The 21,814-nt window shown below is 39.5% G+C and overlaps 1 protein-coding gene across 4 annotated transcripts in view; it reads right to left on the bottom strand.

Moving 5' to 3' along the window:
* DPYD (dihydropyrimidine dehydrogenase) overlaps window positions 1–21,814 on the bottom strand; it is a 594,441-nt gene that overhangs the window by 457,706 nt on the left and 114,921 nt on the right. The window contains exon 1 of one of the 4 annotated variants that reach the window (XM_089515659.1): window positions 17,546–17,628. The exons of the other annotated variants lie outside the window; for them this stretch is intronic. The gene's annotated coding sequence lies outside the window, so the exon portion shown is untranslated. Of the gene's footprint in view, window positions 1–17,545; window positions 17,629–21,814 lie in introns of those variants that run through there. 4 annotated transcript variants of the gene reach the window in all.

Below are 21,814 nucleotides of genomic sequence, written 5' to 3'. Positions count from 1 at the left end.
TCTCTTTCAGAGAGCAACAGTGCCACAACAAACTATAAATCCCAGGATACCATAGGATGTAGCCATGACAGTTAAACTGATGTCAAGCTGCTTTAATTTTGCAGTGCAGCAGCAACTTGATTTGTAAGTCATGCTAAAAGCATTTCTTCTTTAAAAACTGTATTTACACTGTAAAGTATTTGACAAAACATGGGTAGGATACCTCTTAAGATTCAAAATCTTGTGGTACAAGATATTACTGTTATTGGCTTTTTCCAAACATCACATCAATATTCTTTTTATTTAAACTGAGAGTACTGTCTGCATAGAAATAGTGTGTGTATTTCATCTGCTTGGAGAAAACTGGACAGCTTTCATTCTGAACATTTTGTTTTACTTTATTAGTCTCTCTGTTATATATGTGCCTTTAAGTCACCTGTTGACTTATGGTAACTCCATGAATTTCACAAGGATTTCTCAGGCAAGGAATAGTCAGAGGTGGTTTTGCCAGTTCCTTCCTATGAAATACTGTATAGCCTATAGCACCTAGTATTCATTGGTGTTCCCTCATCCAAGTACTAAGCAAGGCTGTCCCTGCTTGCATCCCAGAACAGATTTAGGGTACTTTGTTACTAGCTTTACATTTTTTAAAAATGCAGTTTTTAAATGTATTTTTTCCTGTCTTCCACACTGCCTAAACTGAACACCAATTATTTCAGTAAATATGACAACATTCTTTCCACTGACAGTTCTTTCAGTTAGGTTACTTGGGTATTATGCCCATAATGATGTTCCTTATCAATCTGATAAATAGCCCTATCAGATCTACATCACCTTTGACAATCACTCTGTTTTCTTCTAAAATTGCCTATTCATTTTATAAGGTGAACCATTAAGTATAGTTTTGCATAAACAGTAAGTTACAAGGTTTGTATACATTTTTATCATTATTGGGGGGGAGAGACTTCCTTTTAAAATGTTTATAAAATAGAAAGGATCTGTAGATTATTAATATGTTAACAGTCAAAACAGATTATTATTATTATTATTATTATTATTATTATTATTATTATTAAGCTTTATTTATAAAGCGCTGTAAATTTACACAGCGCTGTACATACAATCTTTTTAATTGGACGGTTCCCTGCCCTCAGGCTTGCAATCTAAAAAGACACGACACAGAAGGAGAAGGGAGTGGTGGTGGGGAAGGGGCCTCTCTAGTAGGATAATACATATATTATACATAGCAATATAGGAAATGATTCAATAAAACAGGCAACAAAAGAACATCAAATGGGTTGATTTGATGGGTTTTGCTTGCTACTCAGGATCCTGGCCACATGCCTGTTGCTCCCTTGTATATCTGGCCATTCCTTGCATGCCAGTTAGCAACATCAGCCCCATCACAAGATGGAGGCTTTAATATAATCACTTTCACAATGATAATTACAAAAAGATAACTACAAAAACCCTAAGGACTTAAACAACAGCACATTAATATATAAAAACAGCAAAATCTAAGGATCATCCCTTTGTTTAACTGACTCAAGGTTTTCAATAGTTGTCAAGCTTTGAGTTCTTGCACACTATTTTGTGATCTTAAGTTGGGCTAATGAATATATTACCCTAACAAAAGACAGGATATCTCTTTAATTGACTCAACAATAGCACATGCTGCTTTCTAAAATCTGCATTTCCCAAAGTGGGCCAGCACACCTGTTGTCCCCAAGGTTCTCAACTCAGTAGCCAAGTATAGCAATCTCAAGCCTACTGCCAGACTCTTGATAGAACTTCCCACCATTAATTTTCAGTATGTTGGGCCTCCGCTGCAAACTGACCGTACAAAACAAAGCTGTGCCCATTTCTTCACAGAAAATATGTTTTTCAAAATTCTATTCTGTGATAAATATGCACTGGATTACACTATTTTAGGGTAGTTCTATTCACATCCACTCTAAAGTAACCCCCCTTAAGTTTAGTGGAGGTTATCCCTAGGTAAACGGGTACTGGATAAATTGATTTTACTTTAACTGCAGTCTCAGAGACTATGGATCTCTATGATGTGCACACCACCTGGTAAAAATAAAAGCAAGCTAGTCCATTAATATTGCTTGGATTATCGTTCTTCATTAAGTCCACCCATACTGCAAAAGGGAGAAAAATGTATTGCATGCAGACACACAGACACATATAGAATATTAAATACATTAATCTGTATAAAACATTACCTTCCCTTCCTGCACAGTCAACAGCAACCTTATTTACTACATCCAAAAGGGAGGGCAGATACAAGACCAGAAGTGGATCTCATGTAACACTAGGTAATGCAAAGGAGATAAGGGTTTTGTTCAGACAGAGCAAAAAATATATAGTATTACACTCGCCCCTCCACATTCACTGGGGTTAAGAGCAGTCCTAAGGACTGCAGCGCAGCTTGCTTGCAGCTTCTGGACTCTTAGGACGCATGCATCATTTAAACAGCATATCTCCAAAGTGACCCGAAACAGCTTTATTTTGGCCTGTCTGTATGGGGCCTAAGTATCTTTCATATTGTTTTAAACTGTACTGTTTTAAATTTGCTCTTTATCACTTTGAGCCCCTATATTGGAAGAAAGGCAGTATATAAGTAAATAGAAGAAATTAGTAGTAGTAGTAGTAGTAGTAGTAGTAGTAATAGTAGTAGTAGAACAATGGCAGTTAAAGTGGTGTCAAACTGCATTGCAAGGGTTTGTCCTCTCCTGAAGAGGTCCTCCCTGGATTTAACTGCCATTGTTCTACTATTACTACAGTGCACCCACGTCATACACAGGCGCCTTTTACACGGCTTTCACCTTACGCTGAAAGCCATGCGATGGAAACAAACCACGTGCTGCATGCACGAGCCCCGTTATTGTCAACGGGGCTCGAGCATATGTGCTATTTGCTTTATGTGTGTGGGGGGGGTGGGTGGGTGGTGGTGTCTGGAACAGATTTTTCCTCTCTCCTTCTGTTTCTTGGTGAAAAATGATTTACTTAAAAGCAGAAAGTCTTGGGAAATTAAATTTTATACTATATTCTAGCTAAAGCAAGTAATTTCTTAACTATATGTTGTTCAACGTATTTGTTTTTTGCTGATTTTAATGGAATGGAATCAAATGGCATTTGAATCCCAAGTACATTGGCATTTCTGATTGACTTCATGGAGCCCATCCAATAGTTTTGCACAGTGCAGCCAGAAACTCCCATGACGCTCTTTCTCAGCATAAGTGGTGCTGTAGTTGTGACATTGATAAAGTTAAAGTAGTCATTCAAATGGACCTCACAATAATGGATTAAAATGGGAATTGAAGCAGCCACAATTCTGAACTAAGTAAACAACCAGCAAGTTAGTAATGTAATTGGAATAGCAGTAAGAATCCAACACATGTAACTGTAGTAGATATCTGCTATCCGCTATGAATACTTATATTAAATATATTCCAAGAGTCACAACATTGCATATAGTTAGGATTATCAAGGAAGTCAAAAGATCTTCAATATTTGATCAATCCATCTCCTTCTATATCCAATTTAAACTCCTCCTTACCTTCAGAAAGGGGTTGGGGAAACATGAGAGTTTAGAGTTTTCCTTTCCTCATCATTCTGTTTTCTTATCCTAGTAAACAAGTGCCTGTGAATTCTGTTTCACCAAATTAACCACCATCTAGCATCCAGTGGTTTCTATCTGTCTCAAGACTCCATGTATTTTTCCTTACATCTCTTCGGGCTTTCTGGTACCACCTTTCTCAAAACCAGTTCAGATCCTATAATTCCTATTATTGAAAGTTGATTGAAAATCGCCTTATAGCAGCCCCCTCAAAAAGCTAGGCAAAAGTCAGAAGACTCTGCTGAATGGGGTGAGCTATGGTACAGGTGCAGAGAGAAAAATGAAATTTTGGCAGACATCTTCCATAAGCACAAACATTCGACCCATGGAAGAGAGGTCCTGGATCCAACTCATTAAATGGCAAGGATGAGAAAACAGTTTCAGTGCAAGGGCTACATTTCAATTTCAGAAATGCTCTCAGGGTGATACATGGCAGTGGTGGATGGAGCCAAAGAAAAATGGATGGAACCACAAATACCAGCATATTTTAACTTTAAACAGCCATAGTAGAGGCAGTTCAATGATTCAGAATAGGGGAAAATACATACAAAATTGTCAAATTATTGTCATATTGCCAAATTAAAGTACTTGCATAGGGAGGTTATATGAACCCTCTTGCTGAACCAGCTTCAATGGCTGTTAATTTGTTTCTGAGAAGAATTCATAGTACTGGTTATGAAGCCCTACATGACATGGATCCAGACTATCTGAAAGACCATATCTCCTTATATGACCCTGACCTTTTAAGATCTAGGTGGGAAAATTTTCTCTTGGTGCCACCACCATCACAGACATGTTTCACGAGGCCACTAGAAAAAGCCTTCTTGGTGGCTGCTCCCAAGCTGTGGAATTCCTTTTCATGGGAAGGCCCAGTTGCCCCCCCCCCCTCCTTTACTGCTTTCTTTCCATGGGCTGTCAAATACCTCTTTACTTAGGCAAGCATTTGGTTGTTAACATGTTGTGGGAGATAGAGTTTTTAATGGGGATGTGTTTTTATCTTACCGTGTTTTGAAAGTGTTTTTAACCATTTTAACTTGTGTTTTTAACTTGATTTATTATTAACACAGAACTTTGCTTCAATTGTGTTTCAACTTTTGTATCAATAGGTGTTTTTGTTTTAGTTGTATTGTTTTTTTGAATGGTTGTAAGCCATCTTGAAAGGCAAGATATGAATTAATTAATCCAAATAATTGTTGGGGTGAAGAGTGCACGGCCTTCTTGGCAACCCAAAGGACCCAACTAGGACTACAGGATGCCTATATCCAGCCCCTTAACTCCTTGCTTAACAGTTACACATATATAATTCATCTGAAGCACGGCGCAAATATTAATTAGCTGCTGCTGCTGCTCTTCCTCCTCCTCCTCCTCCTAAATTCAGATACATTTATATTTATTTCACTTCCTTTAGCTTCTCCCCACCCCTCTCCAACTTCATAATTTCTCATTACTTCGACCCTTTGATTGAAATTTAGATTGCATGCTCCTTGGTGAAGAGATCTGTCTTACTCTTATAAGTATATTGTACAGTCCCATATACACTGATTGCAATATATGACATGATAATAATAATAATAATAAATAAACATCATGAAAGACCAATATGCAGCAAAGGGTTTAGAAATGTGAGGAAAGAGAATTGCAAATACATAACACACAAATTATAATAACTTACACAGAGCCCCTTTAAAGCCTCTTTTTCAGGAAAATATTTGATGATCCAGAATGCTAGACATATGAGATAGAATAAAAAAAAAAAAGGGGGGGGGCTAAATACTCTAAAGGCCCCAGATTCCATCTGATCATGCAAGCTTAACATGATCAGTCTTGGTTAATACTTGGATGGCAGATCACCAACAAATACCAGGTCACCGCAAGTCAACAGGAGATATGGAGGCAGATACTCTGGCAAGCAGAATAGGAAAAGCAGGAATTATCAGAAAACATGGAAAACAGAAGTGTTAAGAAAGTGCTTTGGAACTCAGCAGCAGTGGGAGGAGTGGAGTTGGGAGAAAAGAGAAAATGAGCCATTTATATTTCCTTTTAAAACTCAAGAGGAGTAGAAAAACCTACACAGATAAGCAAGCATCATGCATGCAAGATAACAAGCCATGTGGGTTAATTACTGTTTTGTTGCAAGACTATCCAAATTTTAATCAACAGAACTCTATTCTCACACAGATTGCAAAGAAGGGACATCTGTAGAAGCTAGTGCCATTTTTAACTCCTCGGGCACTGCAACACCTGGAAAAACCACAGGAAAGAAATCATGATTCCTTTCTGAAATTACTGTGGCATCTGTCAGCTCAGAAGGAGGTATGTGTGATACTGATGCATATAGCAACAAGCACCATACAACAAACTCACATTCTTCTCTTGGGTACTTTCTACCAAAACACACAAGGAAATTCATGAAAACAAGCAAATAAGTAGTGTTCAGTGTGTGAGAGTTGCCCTCATAGGTCAGACTAATTTCTTCTCTAGTGCACCACTGTAATGGTTGTGGGTCAGATGCCTTAGAAAGCTGTTAATCAGAGTCAGCATACTGCTGAGCGTAAAGGCTCCATTTTTAGTTTTTACAAAGATTTCTAGGATTATGGTTGTTGCTAGAAAAATATGTGTACATGATATGTGTGTGCAAACAAACTGTGCTGCATAGGAATACATACACTTATGTTAACTTGATCTCTGGTGCAATTCCCAAGGCAGCCTGAAAGAGGATGACCACTGATTTCTATTGGAACTTTCTTCTTTCTCCAAAGTTATGAGCAACAGACCTAAGAAGCTATGGGATTTATCACACAGTGCTCCAAACATTGCACTTCTGTCGCCCAAACATCATCAAAATGGGGTGGAAACGTCACCAGTGTGATCATGCCTGGTGCTTTTAAAGTGAACCGGAAGAGTTATTGCCATGGAATCATCAGCGAAGAAACCCTTTTCTTATTGTGAAGGCGAAGGCTTTCATGGCTGGCATCCATGTTTTTTTGTGGGTTTTTCGGGCTATGTGGCCATGTTCTAGAAGAGTTTCTTCCTGATGTTTCACCAGCATCTGTGGCTGGCATCTTCAGAGAATGCTTTGCCTGGAAAAATTGGGTGCATATATACTGTGTGAGCCTGGGAATGCAGGAGTGATTTGCATGTGTATTGTTCTGTGCTGATGGCTGGCCTCAGGCTGGGAGGCTAATGCAAACGAGGATTAATGTCTGCTAATTGGTGATCATTATCTGCTGGGAAAGCCCCTGACTCTGAATGGTTTCCCATTTGCATTTGCTGAGTCCTTATTTTGCTATTCCTCAGGACTCCCCGGAAAGAAGAAACCCTTAAAGTGAACAAAATTTGGCTACCAGCCTCAATTTCATGGTCACCACAAATACAAGTTCGTTCATTATAAGGGATACCCTGGAATCTCCCATGTCTTACCATGGTGTCAAATTGGTCAAACCTAGCTTGGGTGAATGCCTTTCTGAGGTGTTTTGGGATCTGTATTTTTAGATAAGTTGGCATTTGAAAGGACCGTTTGTATCGGCTCAACCATTTTGAATTGCCTACCCTGCTGAGGGTGGCTATATCTTCTTGGGCTGCAAGTCTCAGCATATGCTATCATGCCATGACAATGGCAAATCCTTCTGAAAAAACTTGCCAAGAAAACCAAATGATAGCTCCATGAAAGCATTAGAGTTGCCATAAGTCAGAAACTACTCAAAATCGCACAACCGCCACCACACATGCTAACAATTTTTACACACACATACACACATTTCAAAAAGAGTCCCAAAGTGTGATCATAATTATTAAAAGAGGAACAAAAATTAGTATTTTCATCTATCAGGAAGAAGACTTTTGAAATTGTTCCTGCTCACATGTAATAATGAAATAAGCAAAGATCTACCTCAGTTCCATACAAAATTCTGCAGAACTGTTATAGTAAAGAGAAATGAGCACATCTTTAAACTAGGAGATGGAAAACCCCAACAGGGTGAATCATGGCAAAAGTGCCAAGCATTATGAGAAGGCCTCTTTTTGTTCCCTGTCCCTGAGTGTTTTATGGTCCCTGATCCATATTCTACCCCATCAAGACACATTGTCATCCCACCACCACCACCACCACCACCGCCATGTAGTAGCCTGGTGAGGATTGTCCAGCCATGTTCAGATAGTAGGCACATAATGACAACATCATCCCCTAAGATCCCTAGAGAACTCTCAGAGGTCCTCCATCATCATGTGCCAGCTTCCATGGTTTAGCAGGATGATCCTTGTTTCCCTTGCCTTGCACAACACTGCCATGGATGAAAGCAATGCACCTTATCCAATTCCCCTTGTGGAAATAATGTTTCCTACTTTAACCAATATGTTTCCTACTTTAACCAAATTCTTTAGCCATGGATTCAACCATCCACAACATGAAAATATCATTTAAAAATTCCAAAAAGCAAACCTTTATTTTGCCATTTTATATAAGGGAAGCCATTTTACTATGCCACTGTATTTAACAGAACTTGAACCGCCATTGATTTTGGTGTCCACAGGGAATCTTGGAACTAAACCCAAGTAGATACCAAGGGCGCACTGTACTTTAAAATGAAAATACACAGATTTAACAGATTTTTCCTGAATAGAGCTATAGCTTAAATTGTTTTATTCATGGTTTTCTACCATTTTGAGTTGAGCACTATGCAACCCAGTTCAAATAAATGACAAGACTAATTAATGTGCCCCAAATCAGACATGATGTCCCAATAGCAGCCATATAGGTCAGTCCAAATTCCCTGTCATTGCTTTCTGATTGCAAAAATGGAGGAAATTAAACACCAGGAGTAATGGAGTTCTGAATTTGTCTTGCTAGATTAGTCACTGTACACTTGTTGTACACTCAGCCCTCTGTAAGCATAGATTCTTTATCCACAGATTCAATCATCCGTGGTTTGAATTCCCAAAAGCAAATCTTGATTTTGCTATTTTATATACCATTTTATATCTGAGCAGCCACACATTTTGGTATCCATGGAGGGTTCTCAAGCCAAACCCCAGTGGATACAAAGGACCCACTGTACCTTAAAGCAAGAGTTGTAATGGAGCCAGACTTCACAGGGACAAAGCACTAGCACTTTTAGTTAGCAGGATGATGACGCCATCTGGCTATCTTATCAAACTTCTTTGTTCTCTTCTGAGCTTAGCTTCATTCCTCATAGAAGCTGGACAAAAATGGATTTCAACAGCAGTAACGTACTGTTTTGAGCTATCCCTTTTGTGATACAATGTACTTAAAGCTGCTCTTGTGTAAACCCACTGGGTTTACAAACAGTTCTGGTGAAGACAAAAATTGCTAGAAGAGTGTGTGTGTGTGTGTGTGTGTGTGTATTATGAATCACCCAGCTGCTTAAAATTCGTGACTTTCTTTAAAGGTGCGAATACCAGAATTGTAATGATGAGCATCTGTACTTCAAAATTTACTGCGACACCTCTGTGTATATCCTTAAGGAAAGTGGAAGAACAAAACACATTTTCTACAACTGTAGTATGGTCAGAAAAAAAGTAGAAAATTGTCAGCCACATATATTACAAACCTGATTGGGGGAGGTAACAGCTACTATGATGCTGTTCTAAAGTGATTATTAGCAGAGGTCTTTTCTGAAGCATTGATTAATCTTCACATGCACACTGCATGACTTATGCTTGCCAGCACTATGTCTGCAAAATTTAGGTGTAACGGGAGGGGAGGATGCAATTAGATTTTAAGATTACATTAAAATAAAATATATCCTAAAACAATGTATCCAAAATATAGCCCTATCACAGCTCCAGCTATGAGATCTCATAACAGTTAATGAAGCAGTCTACTTGGAACAGGCAGATGGAGAAAATGGGCTCTGATTTTTATACTAGAAATGCTGTTGGCTTGCTTAGATCAGTTGTGTTTACACTGTGTCAGCTTTCCCTTTCCCTGCCCACCCCACCACAATCAATTCTCTGAGGTTACTGTAAAACAACCCAGTATTAACAGACAAAAAGTTCAATATATACATTAAACATTATTTACTTACTGAATGTCCTTGGCCACTTTCATTTATAAGGGGACAAGAAGCATTTTCTAAATTGCATTGTATGAACAGGGGGGGGGGGGGGGGAAGGCATGCAAATATGTAAAACTGAACAAAGGTTTTCCATTGTGTCAAGGCACGAGAAAGCTAAAGAAGGTTAAAACAAAACCGATTCTATCCACAGAAGAAAAATGTTATATTTACATATGGTATGTCAACTGAGTTGAATACCAACAACAACTGATAACCTTTAGATGGATCATCCAGTAAGGTTGCAGTTCCAGACAAACTAATAATAAAGCTGGTACGTGTTTGTTACCATTTCATTTATGTAAATTAATGCACATGTAAAATTAATTAATACTGGAATGAGGCTAGAGAGAGAGTGGAGCAAGCTGTCCAACAGAAAGACTTAAGTTATTTCTAAACATTGTTTTATCATTTAATTCCCCAATGCTAAAATAATGCCCCGAAACAACCCTGGATTTATCTAAATGGGGGAAAACTCAAGGGCAGCTGTGGGCACCTTATATAAAGCACTCAAAGAAAGGGATCTAACATTTCCAAATGTAAAAAGATCACACAACAATGTGGAAGGAAGGAAGTTTATTATTACAGCAGCAAGACTTACTTTTGTTTTTCATACTCTATGACATGATTAAAAATGTTTTAAAAGAAGGCAAAACTAATCCTTGTATGAGAACTTTATTCAGTATAGATTTAACACACACACACACACACAAATTGTCTCCAGTTTTATTATCTCAACACAGCTATACTACAATCAAGAAGTAGAAAACATTTATTTTTCTGATCCAAAATTATAGCAAATGATTTGGTGGAATTAAGAAGGTATAACATGGGAGAGCAGTAATCCTTGCTTCAGAATGACAAATTTACAGGTATATCATACTACTGTTAAAATGGTTTTGTTTTTTGTTTTTTTGAAAATGTGGTACACTGCATTGAAGCTTTGGTTACATCTTTCACAGCATGTGCTACGTTGAGTAAAAAGTGCTATCAGAGCGACACCTAAGTACAAATACTGATCATTTAAATGACAAAAGAGATACTGTAAAGTAATTGTTCAGAAAGAAACTGGAAATGAATTTAGATGCTACAAATAATGCTGCTTCTTTTTAAAAGCTCCGTATGGCATTAGGATGGCTTAAGCAGGTCTGGTATCTCAATGGTCTGTGATGATGCTCTATCCAGACATGTTAATGGTTGGTGATGTCCCAAATATATGAGTTGGTGGTTTTCCTATTCTGGATGGGATTGTACTACTTTGAGGAGTAAATACATAGTTTGAGAGCCCAGAATCTCAACCATTTTTGGAACTTCAAGTGGGGTCCCAGCTGTGTATTACTGTTTAATAGGTAAAATGTATTTACCAGCTGTAACCTCTCCTACAAAAGTGGACTTTGTTGTTGTTGGTGCTGCTACTGTGTGCCTACAAGTCACTTCTGACTTATGGAAACCCTAAGGTGAAACTATCATGGGGTTTTCTTGACAAGATTTGTTCAAGGGAAGAGTTGCCTTTGCATTCCTCTGAGACTGAGCGAGAGTGATTTGAACAGGATCACTCAGTGGGTCTCCATGGCTGAGCAGGAATTTGAACCCTGGTCCCCAGTGTTGTAATCCAATATTCAAACCACTACACCATGTTGGTTCTCAAATGGACTTAGTTCCATTTATCTTACAAACCACTTTAATTTACTAAGTTTTTAAAAGGAAGCCCTACTTCAAGTGATTCTTTTGTCAGATAACATGCTGACATGAGAAAGAGCAGCACATTTCATGTAGTATTGCTCTTAGCAGGACAAATCCAAGATGGTTGGTTTCGTTCAGCAAAGAACAAGATGTCCCCCTTCAACCACAACATTACATAAACAGAAGCTGTTTGAAGCAGTGACAAAATATCCTCCACTGCACCTGAAGGTGGCAGCAGAAGATAAGCCCTTATCAGATGAGTCTGGAACTGGGGGTCTTCAGCACTGGGCGGTTCGAATTCACGTTATTTCGCACAATACCATCATACCAGCATTCGAATGGCCCAATCCGAACTCACGTGAATGCGCGAGATGCCGAACTGAATGCGTACTGGCTCCTCTTTTTGGAGCGTGTTGGCCAGTGCGCTGATAAGGGGATTGGCAATATCCTGGATTGGGGCTCTGTTCGATCTCAGTGCGAATGGCTCTGGTGTGACTACCCAATCCTGAATTCCATCGCAAGACCCCCAGATTCCAATTTTAACTTCCGGTGGGTCTTTCCTCTTGCCGGTTCCAGGGAAGCGGGGGGGGGGGCGGTTCCAGCGGCCTCCTCCTCCTCCCGGCTTGGGAGCCAGCATAAGCTGCATCCCAAGAAGGGAAGAGGCGCGGGGGGCCGCTGGAATCATGGTTCCGGCAGCCTCCTCCTCCTCCTCCCGGCTTGGGAGCCAGCATAGGCTGCATCCCACGAAGGGAAGAGGCGCGGGAGCCGCTGGAACGGCGGCGATCGCCGCGATTCTAGCGGCCCCGCGCCTGTTCCCTTCTTGGGATGCAGCTTATGCTGGCTCCCAAGCCGGGAGGAGGAGGAGGAAAAAAGCATCCCCATTTACTTAGATGGCCATCCAGCCTCTTTGACAGCCGCTGGAACTGGTCCTCCCCCCCCCCCCTCAGAATACATATTCACACACTCACACACACACACGTACAACCGGGCATTGCTAATTTGTTGCAAGGGAAGGTCATGGTAACGTTAAAACCAAGCAGGAATGTAGAGAGGAAACAGAGAGGAATGTAGAGAGGGCACGTTGTATCGCGATTGTTAATGTGCATGAGCTGGCTCTCCAGCTGTTTACCGGGCTGTCATGACGTGACCTCCCCTTTCACCCCGGAAGCGTTTAAGGTCGCAACCCATGCAGGGCACCACTGAGCATGTGCGAGGGGGCCGATACGAATCGGCCAATCCTCATGTTGAGCACCGGTGTGACAAAACATTCTGCACTGAATGCACTTCGCGCGAATGCGTATTGGCCAATTTGAATCATGCCAATTCGGAGGGGCTCCCAGGTATGATGGTATTGTGCGAAATAACGTGAATTCGAACCGCCCAGTGCTGAAGACCCCCAGTTCCAGACTCATCTGATAAGGGCTATAGATTGCATATCACAGATCCATGGAAGCTGGTGTCTTCTGTCATTGGAAAGAAGAATCCATGTTTTACCCCAAATTTTAAATGATGCATGCAACCTATCCTCCAAATGGCCTCAAAGCTTGGATTAAAATCCAAATACACCACTGACATGGGATCCACCAGCCACTATTGCCACTGACATCTCTACATGGCAAGCCCAGGTTGTTGGTTCCTGCCCTCCAGCAATTGCTGTCAGAGACAGATATCTGACTCTGTCTAAGAACAGGGTTGGTCTTGGTCATAAAGATGGAGTCCCTTTGCCACCTGGAGGTGGGTCTTCTTCCCTACACCCCATACATATATCCAATCCTAGACTGTTGCAAACCATTTTTCAATAGGATTTTGGAAGGCTGGGACTTATGTTTATTCAGTGGAGTAGGTTTTTAATGATGTAGCCTTTCCAGTAACTATCTATATCTGCTGCTTTTACTCATGTGAAATGTTCCCTTCTTTATTGTAGATTACATTGTTTCATTGTTTTACAATGCTAGTTGCTTTAACTTATTTATTTTATTTTTACCCTGCTTTTCTCCCAAATTGGGACCCAAGGCGTCTCTCTCTCTCTCTCTCTCTCTCTCTGTGTGTGTGTGTGTGTGTGTATATAAAATTTAAAACAATTAAAATAATCTAATTAAAACAGTAAAAAGGTTTTTTTTAAATACAACATTCAAAATTTAAAACATACAAGTTTAAAAATAATCTAAATGAACCCTCCATCCCCCAATAAAACCAGGCCTGCAGGATTTTTAAAAAGCTTGCTTGAATAAAAATGTCTTTGCTTGCTGGTGAAAGACCAGCAGGAAAGGAGCCAGCTTAGCCTCCCATGGAAGGGAATTCGCCAGGTTGGGAGCAGCCACTCATGTCCTCACTAAACAAGCCTGGGATGGTGGTGGGACCGAGAGAAAGCCTTCTCCTGAGGATCTTAGGGCTCTAGGTGGTTTGTATGAGGAGATACGGTCTCTCAAATAGTCTGGACCTAAGCCGTCTAGGGCTTTATAAGCAGTATTGTGGAGGATAACATATATTCTAAAATTATGAGATGATGGGAAGGCTTTTTGTGATGCACCATAAGAACTCCTCAACTTTGTTTGACCAGTTTTGGTTCCAATCCTCCAGGTTTCACACAGTGTGAACCATTTCTGTTAACCATAAAGCCCCTGCAATCTTGCCAACTATTTATTGTATATATATGGCTACATCACGTTTCATATTCTGCAGTGAGTCTTTGGTATTGATTGGGCCCTTTGGGCTCACTACATGTATAAATACATTATAAATGAATGGAACACAAAGGAAAGAACAAGAAGAATATCTGATATTTGATGTATTAGCTAGCCATACATACATCATATAACATCAGCCTTGACTAAATTAATTTTCATATTTTAAACACACACACACACACACACACACACAAATGATTAGCACATTATTTTCATTTTTAAAGCAAAGGAAGGGATTGTTTTACACTTGTTATTTTTAAACTTCTGTCTTTCAAAGAAAGCACCTTTTCTTTTCAAGTAGCCTTAGAGAAGCAAAACACATTTTTCAAGACTCTCAGTTTCAATAAAATATTTTTCCCCTGTTGAACAGATTGATAGCATTAAAAACCACTTTTAACAGAGGAAAAGGTCAAAATGGACATTTCCAAGGATACAAGTTAGATACTGTATGCAGCAGACATATCTATTTCTATTTAGTATGATATGAAGCACTTTAAGACATTGTTTTGGTGTGATGTGTGGTACATTATTCATTCTGAAGGGATGCTTAGAGTGGTATTTTACAAATGGCAGAAAATAACTACTTTCATTTGTGATTCAAAGCCTTCATTTAAGCAATGACACCCATCCATCAATGCTATCCTGATGTTGCATATGCCATATATATGTGTGTGCGTGTGTGCCTGTGCATGCACACTCCTGCAAAGTTCTTTATATAGAATGAGAAAACCTACATATGCAGCAACATAGTTATAGCACATCAGAAATGCACAAGCATTGTTAATACATCTCTACAGGAAAAACAAGAGCAAGAGAGATGACCTTTGCAAAGAGGCCAACGTAAACTGACTGCAATGATGGGTGCTCACTTTGCCCTTTAAATCTTCAGGCCACATGCATCAACACAGCAAGAACAAAAGCTATTTAGTATATTGGCTTCTATATAAATTATTTGCTCACAGACAATATATAAGTTCTGGTGCATTTATAATAGCATTTTCCTTATTGATTCTTGAAATTAAGATAAAGGTGTCCCCTTTAGTTAATTGTTCTGTCCTGTGTATTTGTGCTTGACCTCTGGGACAGACTCTGGCGAGACATAATCATATTAGTGTTGGCTTAAGGAAAGAGCTTATTGTCTCAAATGTTGGAACCAAGTATAACAGCAGCCTCCAACAGAGATATGCTTAGATAGTTTGTGGCTTTAGCTAAGTTTGAAAGCAAACAGGTACTCCCTAACAATTTATTTTAGATGACAGAAATTGCATAAACTGTTCCTAAGTATGGGCTCATGAATACACTCAGCAGGTCATCAGTGGCAAGCATATATCTTTTTCTATTGAACATCCCCCTCAGCACAAACAGAGAGAGTATCTCTGACCTCTTCACAGTTTACCAAAAGTATTTCCCCTGAAAAAATTAGAGACAGTTTTCTACTGATTTATTTGGGGTAGGGGAAGAGAATGTTTTCTATGTGTAATTCACAGACACATTGCATCCCACTTCTGTATCAATCTTTATTTTTTTTAAAAAAAATGATAATTGGATATGTATTTTTAAACATATTTTATTCCAAAATAGATATTTACATACAGTACTCACTTCTTCTTAAAGTAGAAGTTTGTAAATGTATTTCTATACACATTTTTAGCTGAGAGCCACCTCACTAAATTCAGAGAAACCCAACATCTAAAGAGTAGCTGCATTCCAACCCACCTTAGTATGGAAGGTACAGATCAGGCCAATTCGCTTCAAAATGCAGACCATATGAAATGTTAGGTATCCTTAGTCCTGTGGTGCTCAGACAATATCTGAACATTTAGAACACACAGGAAGAGTCAAAAGGCAGATTGTTCTCATGATGCTACCAGCCCACTCCCAGGGAAGTAACCACTTGATTGGCACTTCTGATGTAGTCTCTACATAGTTCTTATATTGCCAAAGCAATATAAGGAAAAAAATCATCATTTTTCTTCTGTGTAGGGTGGAAATCTTTTAAGTGTTTAAGCCATTTTTGCAAAGGATTTAGGTTAAACATATCAGCAGTCAGGATCTCACTGTGCACACTAAGACCTACACATTCTCTGCTTCCTCCTCCATCCTTACACTAGGATGTACTCTTAATCTTTCATTCCTGGGCCCTGGAAACAATTCCAAAACATTAAACCTCACAAAGTCAAAAACAAAATAAAGCAAAACCATTAAAACAGATGATCTGAACATATCCATGCCACAGGGTACCATAAAATATCAACTACAGAGTGGTATCCTTTGATTTCTTTAAGCATGAAAGTTAAGTGATACTTAAATTAAGCAAAATCAGACACAAGATAACAACCCCTTCAGAGATCCACAGATCTTAAACTCCCCTCCTTTCTCAATCCCAAATAAACAGTAAGACTGACTTCTCCAGTGGATGAAAATCATAAGTTCATAGAGAGGCACAGAAGCATTAGTAAGCAAGTTGCTAATTTCCTATTGAATTATTAATTTGCTAATGAGTTGTAGCAGATAAATTTCCCAGGCTCAATTCTAAATTATAGCAGCAAAGCATAAGAGCCACAGAAGAGCTAAGTGAAGGTATGGTTCAAGACTGAAACACAGACATGCAGTATGAGCCCAGTGAGCTTGTACTCCGGAGTAGAAAATTGCAAAATCTGTAATAGCTTGTTATTGTTACCTGCCCTTGAATCGACTTCCATTCACAGCTACTCTGTGAATGAGATGTGTCATATCCTAAATTGCTCTGCTCAGGTCCTGCATGCTCAGGGCCTCCTTGATTGAGTGCGCACTTGGTATGTGATCTCTCTTTCTTTTCTTCCACCTTTCCTAGCGTTATTGTATTTTCTACTGAGTCATGACTCACTCCCATAATGTGGCCAAAGTATAACAGCCTCAATTGGTTATCTTGGCTTCCAAGGCTCAAGCTTGATCTGCTCTAAGACCCATGAACTGAGTGTTGAATCAGCACAGTAGAATAATCTCAAAATTGTTGGTGTATTTTGGAATTATTTATACAGATTTATGCAAATTATTTTTTACAAATGTACTGTAAGTTTGGAAGTGCCTATGTATACAGTTTGGCACAATCTCGAATATGACGACATGAAATCAAGTTCTCAGTCTGACTGACTGAAGCAGAAATACCCAAATCATCAATTTTGCCAAACATATTTAAATGTCAACCTGACACCTTATTGAAAGTGTGTGCAAGGGAGTATAGGTATGGTATGGCATGCTCTTCAAAAATTCAAACTCCTGAACAGCCAGTTCTGAGACTGAAAATATTCCTATAGAATTAACATCTCAGCCATGTAAGTGCCTTTTAAAAGTGTGTGTGTGTGAGAGAGAGAGGGAGGCACAGAGATAAAACATGCTTAGTCTGATCTGAATTGCTGTAGTGTTCTTGTTAAAAACCACCATCTGTCAGAGATTATCCTATTTTACACGGAGGAACATGCATTAATTATTAATCCTATTCCTCGTAGAAATGTACTCACACAAGATCAGGATCGTCCTTGGCGTGAAAGCAGCATTAGTGGTCTTAGCAGGTAGTCTCTGGATGGGACTTAGAATGGGTCCCTAGAGTGCTCTCAAGCAGATGAGCTCTGTCAGGGTCAGCCCACCAGCCATGTGGCAGAAGCTGTACTCTGTAAATGGCATGCAGGAAACAAATGTTGCATGATTTCTCAGCACCATAGACTAATTCTTTTGCCAAGCCAGGAAACCTCAGGAGCACCACAGAAACAAGTTTAAAATTAAAAATGGGGAGGGGAAAGAGGATCTCTGTTCAATGAAGTATGTTAGTATTCTGAGTATACCCTAGTAAGCCTGTTGAAGTCCAAACATGCTGTAAATTAAATAGATTTCCAGTATTGCCTCAGCTCCTTGCAAGATCAGACTTTTCATCTGCACATAACAGACTACCATTATCAAAAGGCATGTTACTTATGTAATATATTTTGTGTATGATTTGGAGGCTCATGTGTTCCCAAATCCCCTCTACTTTTCTTTTGTGTACTAGAGGAATACATCAAAAGGCTCTGCTTTCCATTTTCAATTATGGTTTTCCATGGCATTCAAACCCAGGAAAAAGTGATTTCTAAAAATCATTGTTTTAATAAGCCATGTTATGAAACCAGTTTCCTGATACTTTGTAAAGATTTACTGTCTGTTTTCATCTTAATAAATATCTTCCTTACCTGCTCTTTTCATTTTTAATTTTTTTAAATATCTTATCATGGTCCCTTTTGACTCCTAACAGGACCATAAATTCTAGAAAAAATGATTTGAATACAAGTCAGCATTTCCAGCAGCAGCAGCTGGTGGCTCCCATTCCATGTCTATGGGATAGTTAATCTGCTCTAAATTGTAATCTATACTTAGTTTTAAAGAACCATCCAAAGTGAATGTTTAGTCTAAATATTAATGGAACTTTCCAACACAGGATGAATGACAGCTGGTGGAAGAGGCAATGTACAGTACCATAACAATTAGGGACATTGATCCTATTGAAGGCACTAGTGGCTGTCCACTGAAATTACAACCCCAAAATGTGTTTAAGAAAATGCCTACTCCTTTCTCTTAGGCCCTCACAAATGTGGCTAGATGCCATGTCTGGCTAAAGATATGCCAACCACTCTTTCAGTTGTCATGATTTTGCAATGAAAGAGTTCAGAAAAGTAAATACTTTATTATAGCATGCATTTGGAAGGAAAGTCTGTATTATCAATTTGTATTAAGTCCAAATAAATTGAGCCCCATGGACATTGATTTGTTGGAGGGCCATGCTGATTCTAGTTTCTCTTAGCAACAAGAGGAAGGAACAGCCGCAGCTCCCAGAGTAAGGCTGTTCTTTTCTCTCTTGATGTTTTCTGCAGCAAAAATAAGTCCTAGCATAGTTGCACGGCCAACCATGCCCAAGGAGAGAGAACTGTGCTTGACAGCTCCCTGGCATGCTGGGATGGAAGACTTGCAGGAGGTTGTATTGGAGACCTCCTTCCACAAGGCATGTAAAAACTAATACATAGATATACAACAAACACACACACAATTATAACTGTGTATACCACTTATACCTATGTATATCACCAACATGATGCCACACTTAGAAATCTAGGCCCCAAAATTTATTTCAGCACCAGCACTAAATAAAACTCCCACTTTTTCCACACAGAAATCCTTTCCTAGCTACTCCAAGCATTTTTCAATGTAGCAGTATAATTCATAGTAAAGGCAGCCCATTGCACCACTGCTACAAGTAAACAGCAAAGAGTCAGAGAAATTGAATCTTTTGGGAAAACCACCCCCAACTTCTGCCAACAGATCTAGATGTACCTTTCGTCCCATCCCAGGGTATATCACCATCATCATAATGTCTCTATCACTTAAAACTGACTTTGAGCATAAGTCCTGCTAAAGGAAGCATAAACACGGCAAGGAACAGATGAGCATCTCTCCTTCAAAGCAATGTTCACACTCTAAATATGGAGAAAATACATCCACCTTCCCACAAGAAATATGTACAACTCCCTGCTTTGTACATGCCATTGTCAGTCCTGGCAGAGCTTGAGATCACTTCTTCCCACATATATCTTCATCAGATTGTTTTTTCCCTACAGGTGTTCTTGCATTTCCAGGTGAGATGGGAGGGCTAGAAGTTATACAGACATGTGTGTGGCTTTTCCCCACAAGCTCTGCCTTGTATTTAGAGTAACCGTTGCAGGTTGGGTGGTCTGATGCCCACTTTTACTTTTTATCAGTTTGGTGACAGATATCTTTTGATTTTCCCAAACCTTCTTAAAATACCTTACTTAACATAATGTTAATGTTTTATCCTCCTGCCATGGTGTTTATTGAATGCTTTTAGGATTATTTTTATTAGCCCCCTCCTGAGAGCATTGCTAAAGGCAAGACAGAAATGTATTAAGGTATTAATTACTTGATTAATTAAGAATCACAGTAGAGGTCCAAAAAAGAAAAGAAAAAAAAGAGCTCAGCTTGCTAACACATATCTTGGTATACCATTTCTTGCAAAATCCAAAACAGTCCTAACACAGTAGATCATGTAAAATCTTCAGAAAGGTAAAGATATTAAAATGATGCTTATACTGCAAGAATGAAGGGAGAACTAGACTGGTGTCAAGACATTCCTACATCAGATCAGGGGCTGATCTGAAATAAAGCGGAATGGGACCTAAGAAGATCAGAACGACAAAGAGAGCATCACATAATGTGAGTAAAAGGGAGACAAAAAGAAGAATTTGAGTTCAGTGGTGAAATATGTATTACAACTGAAATAACCATGGGGGAGGAGGATACCCCAGAAGTGCTATTATTACCCAGCTGAAACCAAGTACATAAAATATAACATCCTCCTGCATGTCCCAAATCCACGTTTGTCACTTGCCCATTTGGGGGGGAGAAAAACGTATCCATATTCATTCTCTTCCTTTCTTTTCTCTCATGTGTTCACATATATTTTCAAAAAGGTGCCAAAGGATAATAATTAATAATAATTTGTTTTATTTATATACCGCTATTCCAAAGATCATAGCGGTGAACAGCAAGTAAGCTAATTAGCAAGTAAGCTAATTTGCCCCCAACAGTCTGGGTACTCATTTTAGCCACCTCGGAAGGATGCAAGCCTGAGTCGAGCTTGGGCCCTTTTGCTGGTCTTGAACTCGCAACCTTGTGGTTTCGAGTGAATGGCTGCAGTACAGGCATTTAACCACTGCACCACCAAGGCGCCACCAAGGCTCCAAGGATGGTGCCCAAGGGAATGGAACTGGGTTGAATGGAGCACTGAAGACCATGTCTGGAGAACAGTGCTTTGTAACTGAAAGGATAATGCCATTACATTTTTAAAAACCTGCAAAACAGCAGGAATTGGACAGTAAACATTGCACAGAAATGAGTTAGGAGATCTGAGGATAGTCTACTGAATTGCCTTGCCCCACCTAGAAGACTCAGCTATTATGAGTAGCTAAGATTATAGTCCAAAACAGACTGGCAAAAAACGGTGGCTTCAGGAGGGTGTGGGGGCATGGCATACACACGGTGCATGCCCTGATGCTGCCCCCGAGCTGGCGTCACGCCACCTTGCTGACCACACAGTGCCAAAAAGCCACTGCCCCAGTGGCAAACTTACCATTTTCCTGGTGCAAAAATAATTGACTTTATGCTGCTTCTTTTCACGCCAGGAAAATGCTGGATTGGGGTTGTGGCATGTGGTTGCAGTGGCCCCGGTCTGGTGCTCAAAGGGGCAGCATGATGCCGCCCCTTTAGAGACATCTGTTTCAGCCTTATGTTATATTTTAAACAGTTGGAATTATATTAAAATGATAATAAGTTTCTACTATGTCTAATGGACTACTTAATGGTGAAAAAGGAGGATAAAAATTTCATTATAGTATATGTATATGGTATTTACAGACCACGGACTGCTAAAAAGAGAAATAAATGAGTATTACAGCAATTCAGTCCTGAACTGTCTCTAGAAGCCAAGATGACTAATTGAGATTGTCGTACGTTGGCCATATCATGAGAAGACATGACCACTAGAAAAGACAATAATGCTTGGTAAAGTGGAACGCAGTAGGAAAAGAGGAAGACATCACTGCAGATGGATGGACTCAATCAACGAAGCCATGGCTCTAAGTCTGCAAGACGTGAGTAGAGTTGTTAGTAATAGGGAGATTCAGAGGTCCTCATTCATATGGCTGCCATAAGTCCAAGTTGCCTTGATGGCAGCTGACATTAACAATAAA

This window comes from Sceloporus occidentalis, unplaced genomic scaffold (assembly GCF_023333645.1).
Source record: "Sceloporus occidentalis isolate IW3139 unplaced genomic scaffold, rSceOcc1.0.p SCAF_3, whole genome shotgun sequence".
Lineage (NCBI taxonomy): Eukaryota > Metazoa > Chordata > Lepidosauria > Squamata > Phrynosomatidae > Sceloporus > Sceloporus occidentalis.
This window is presented reverse-complemented; position numbering and strand designations above follow the sequence as displayed.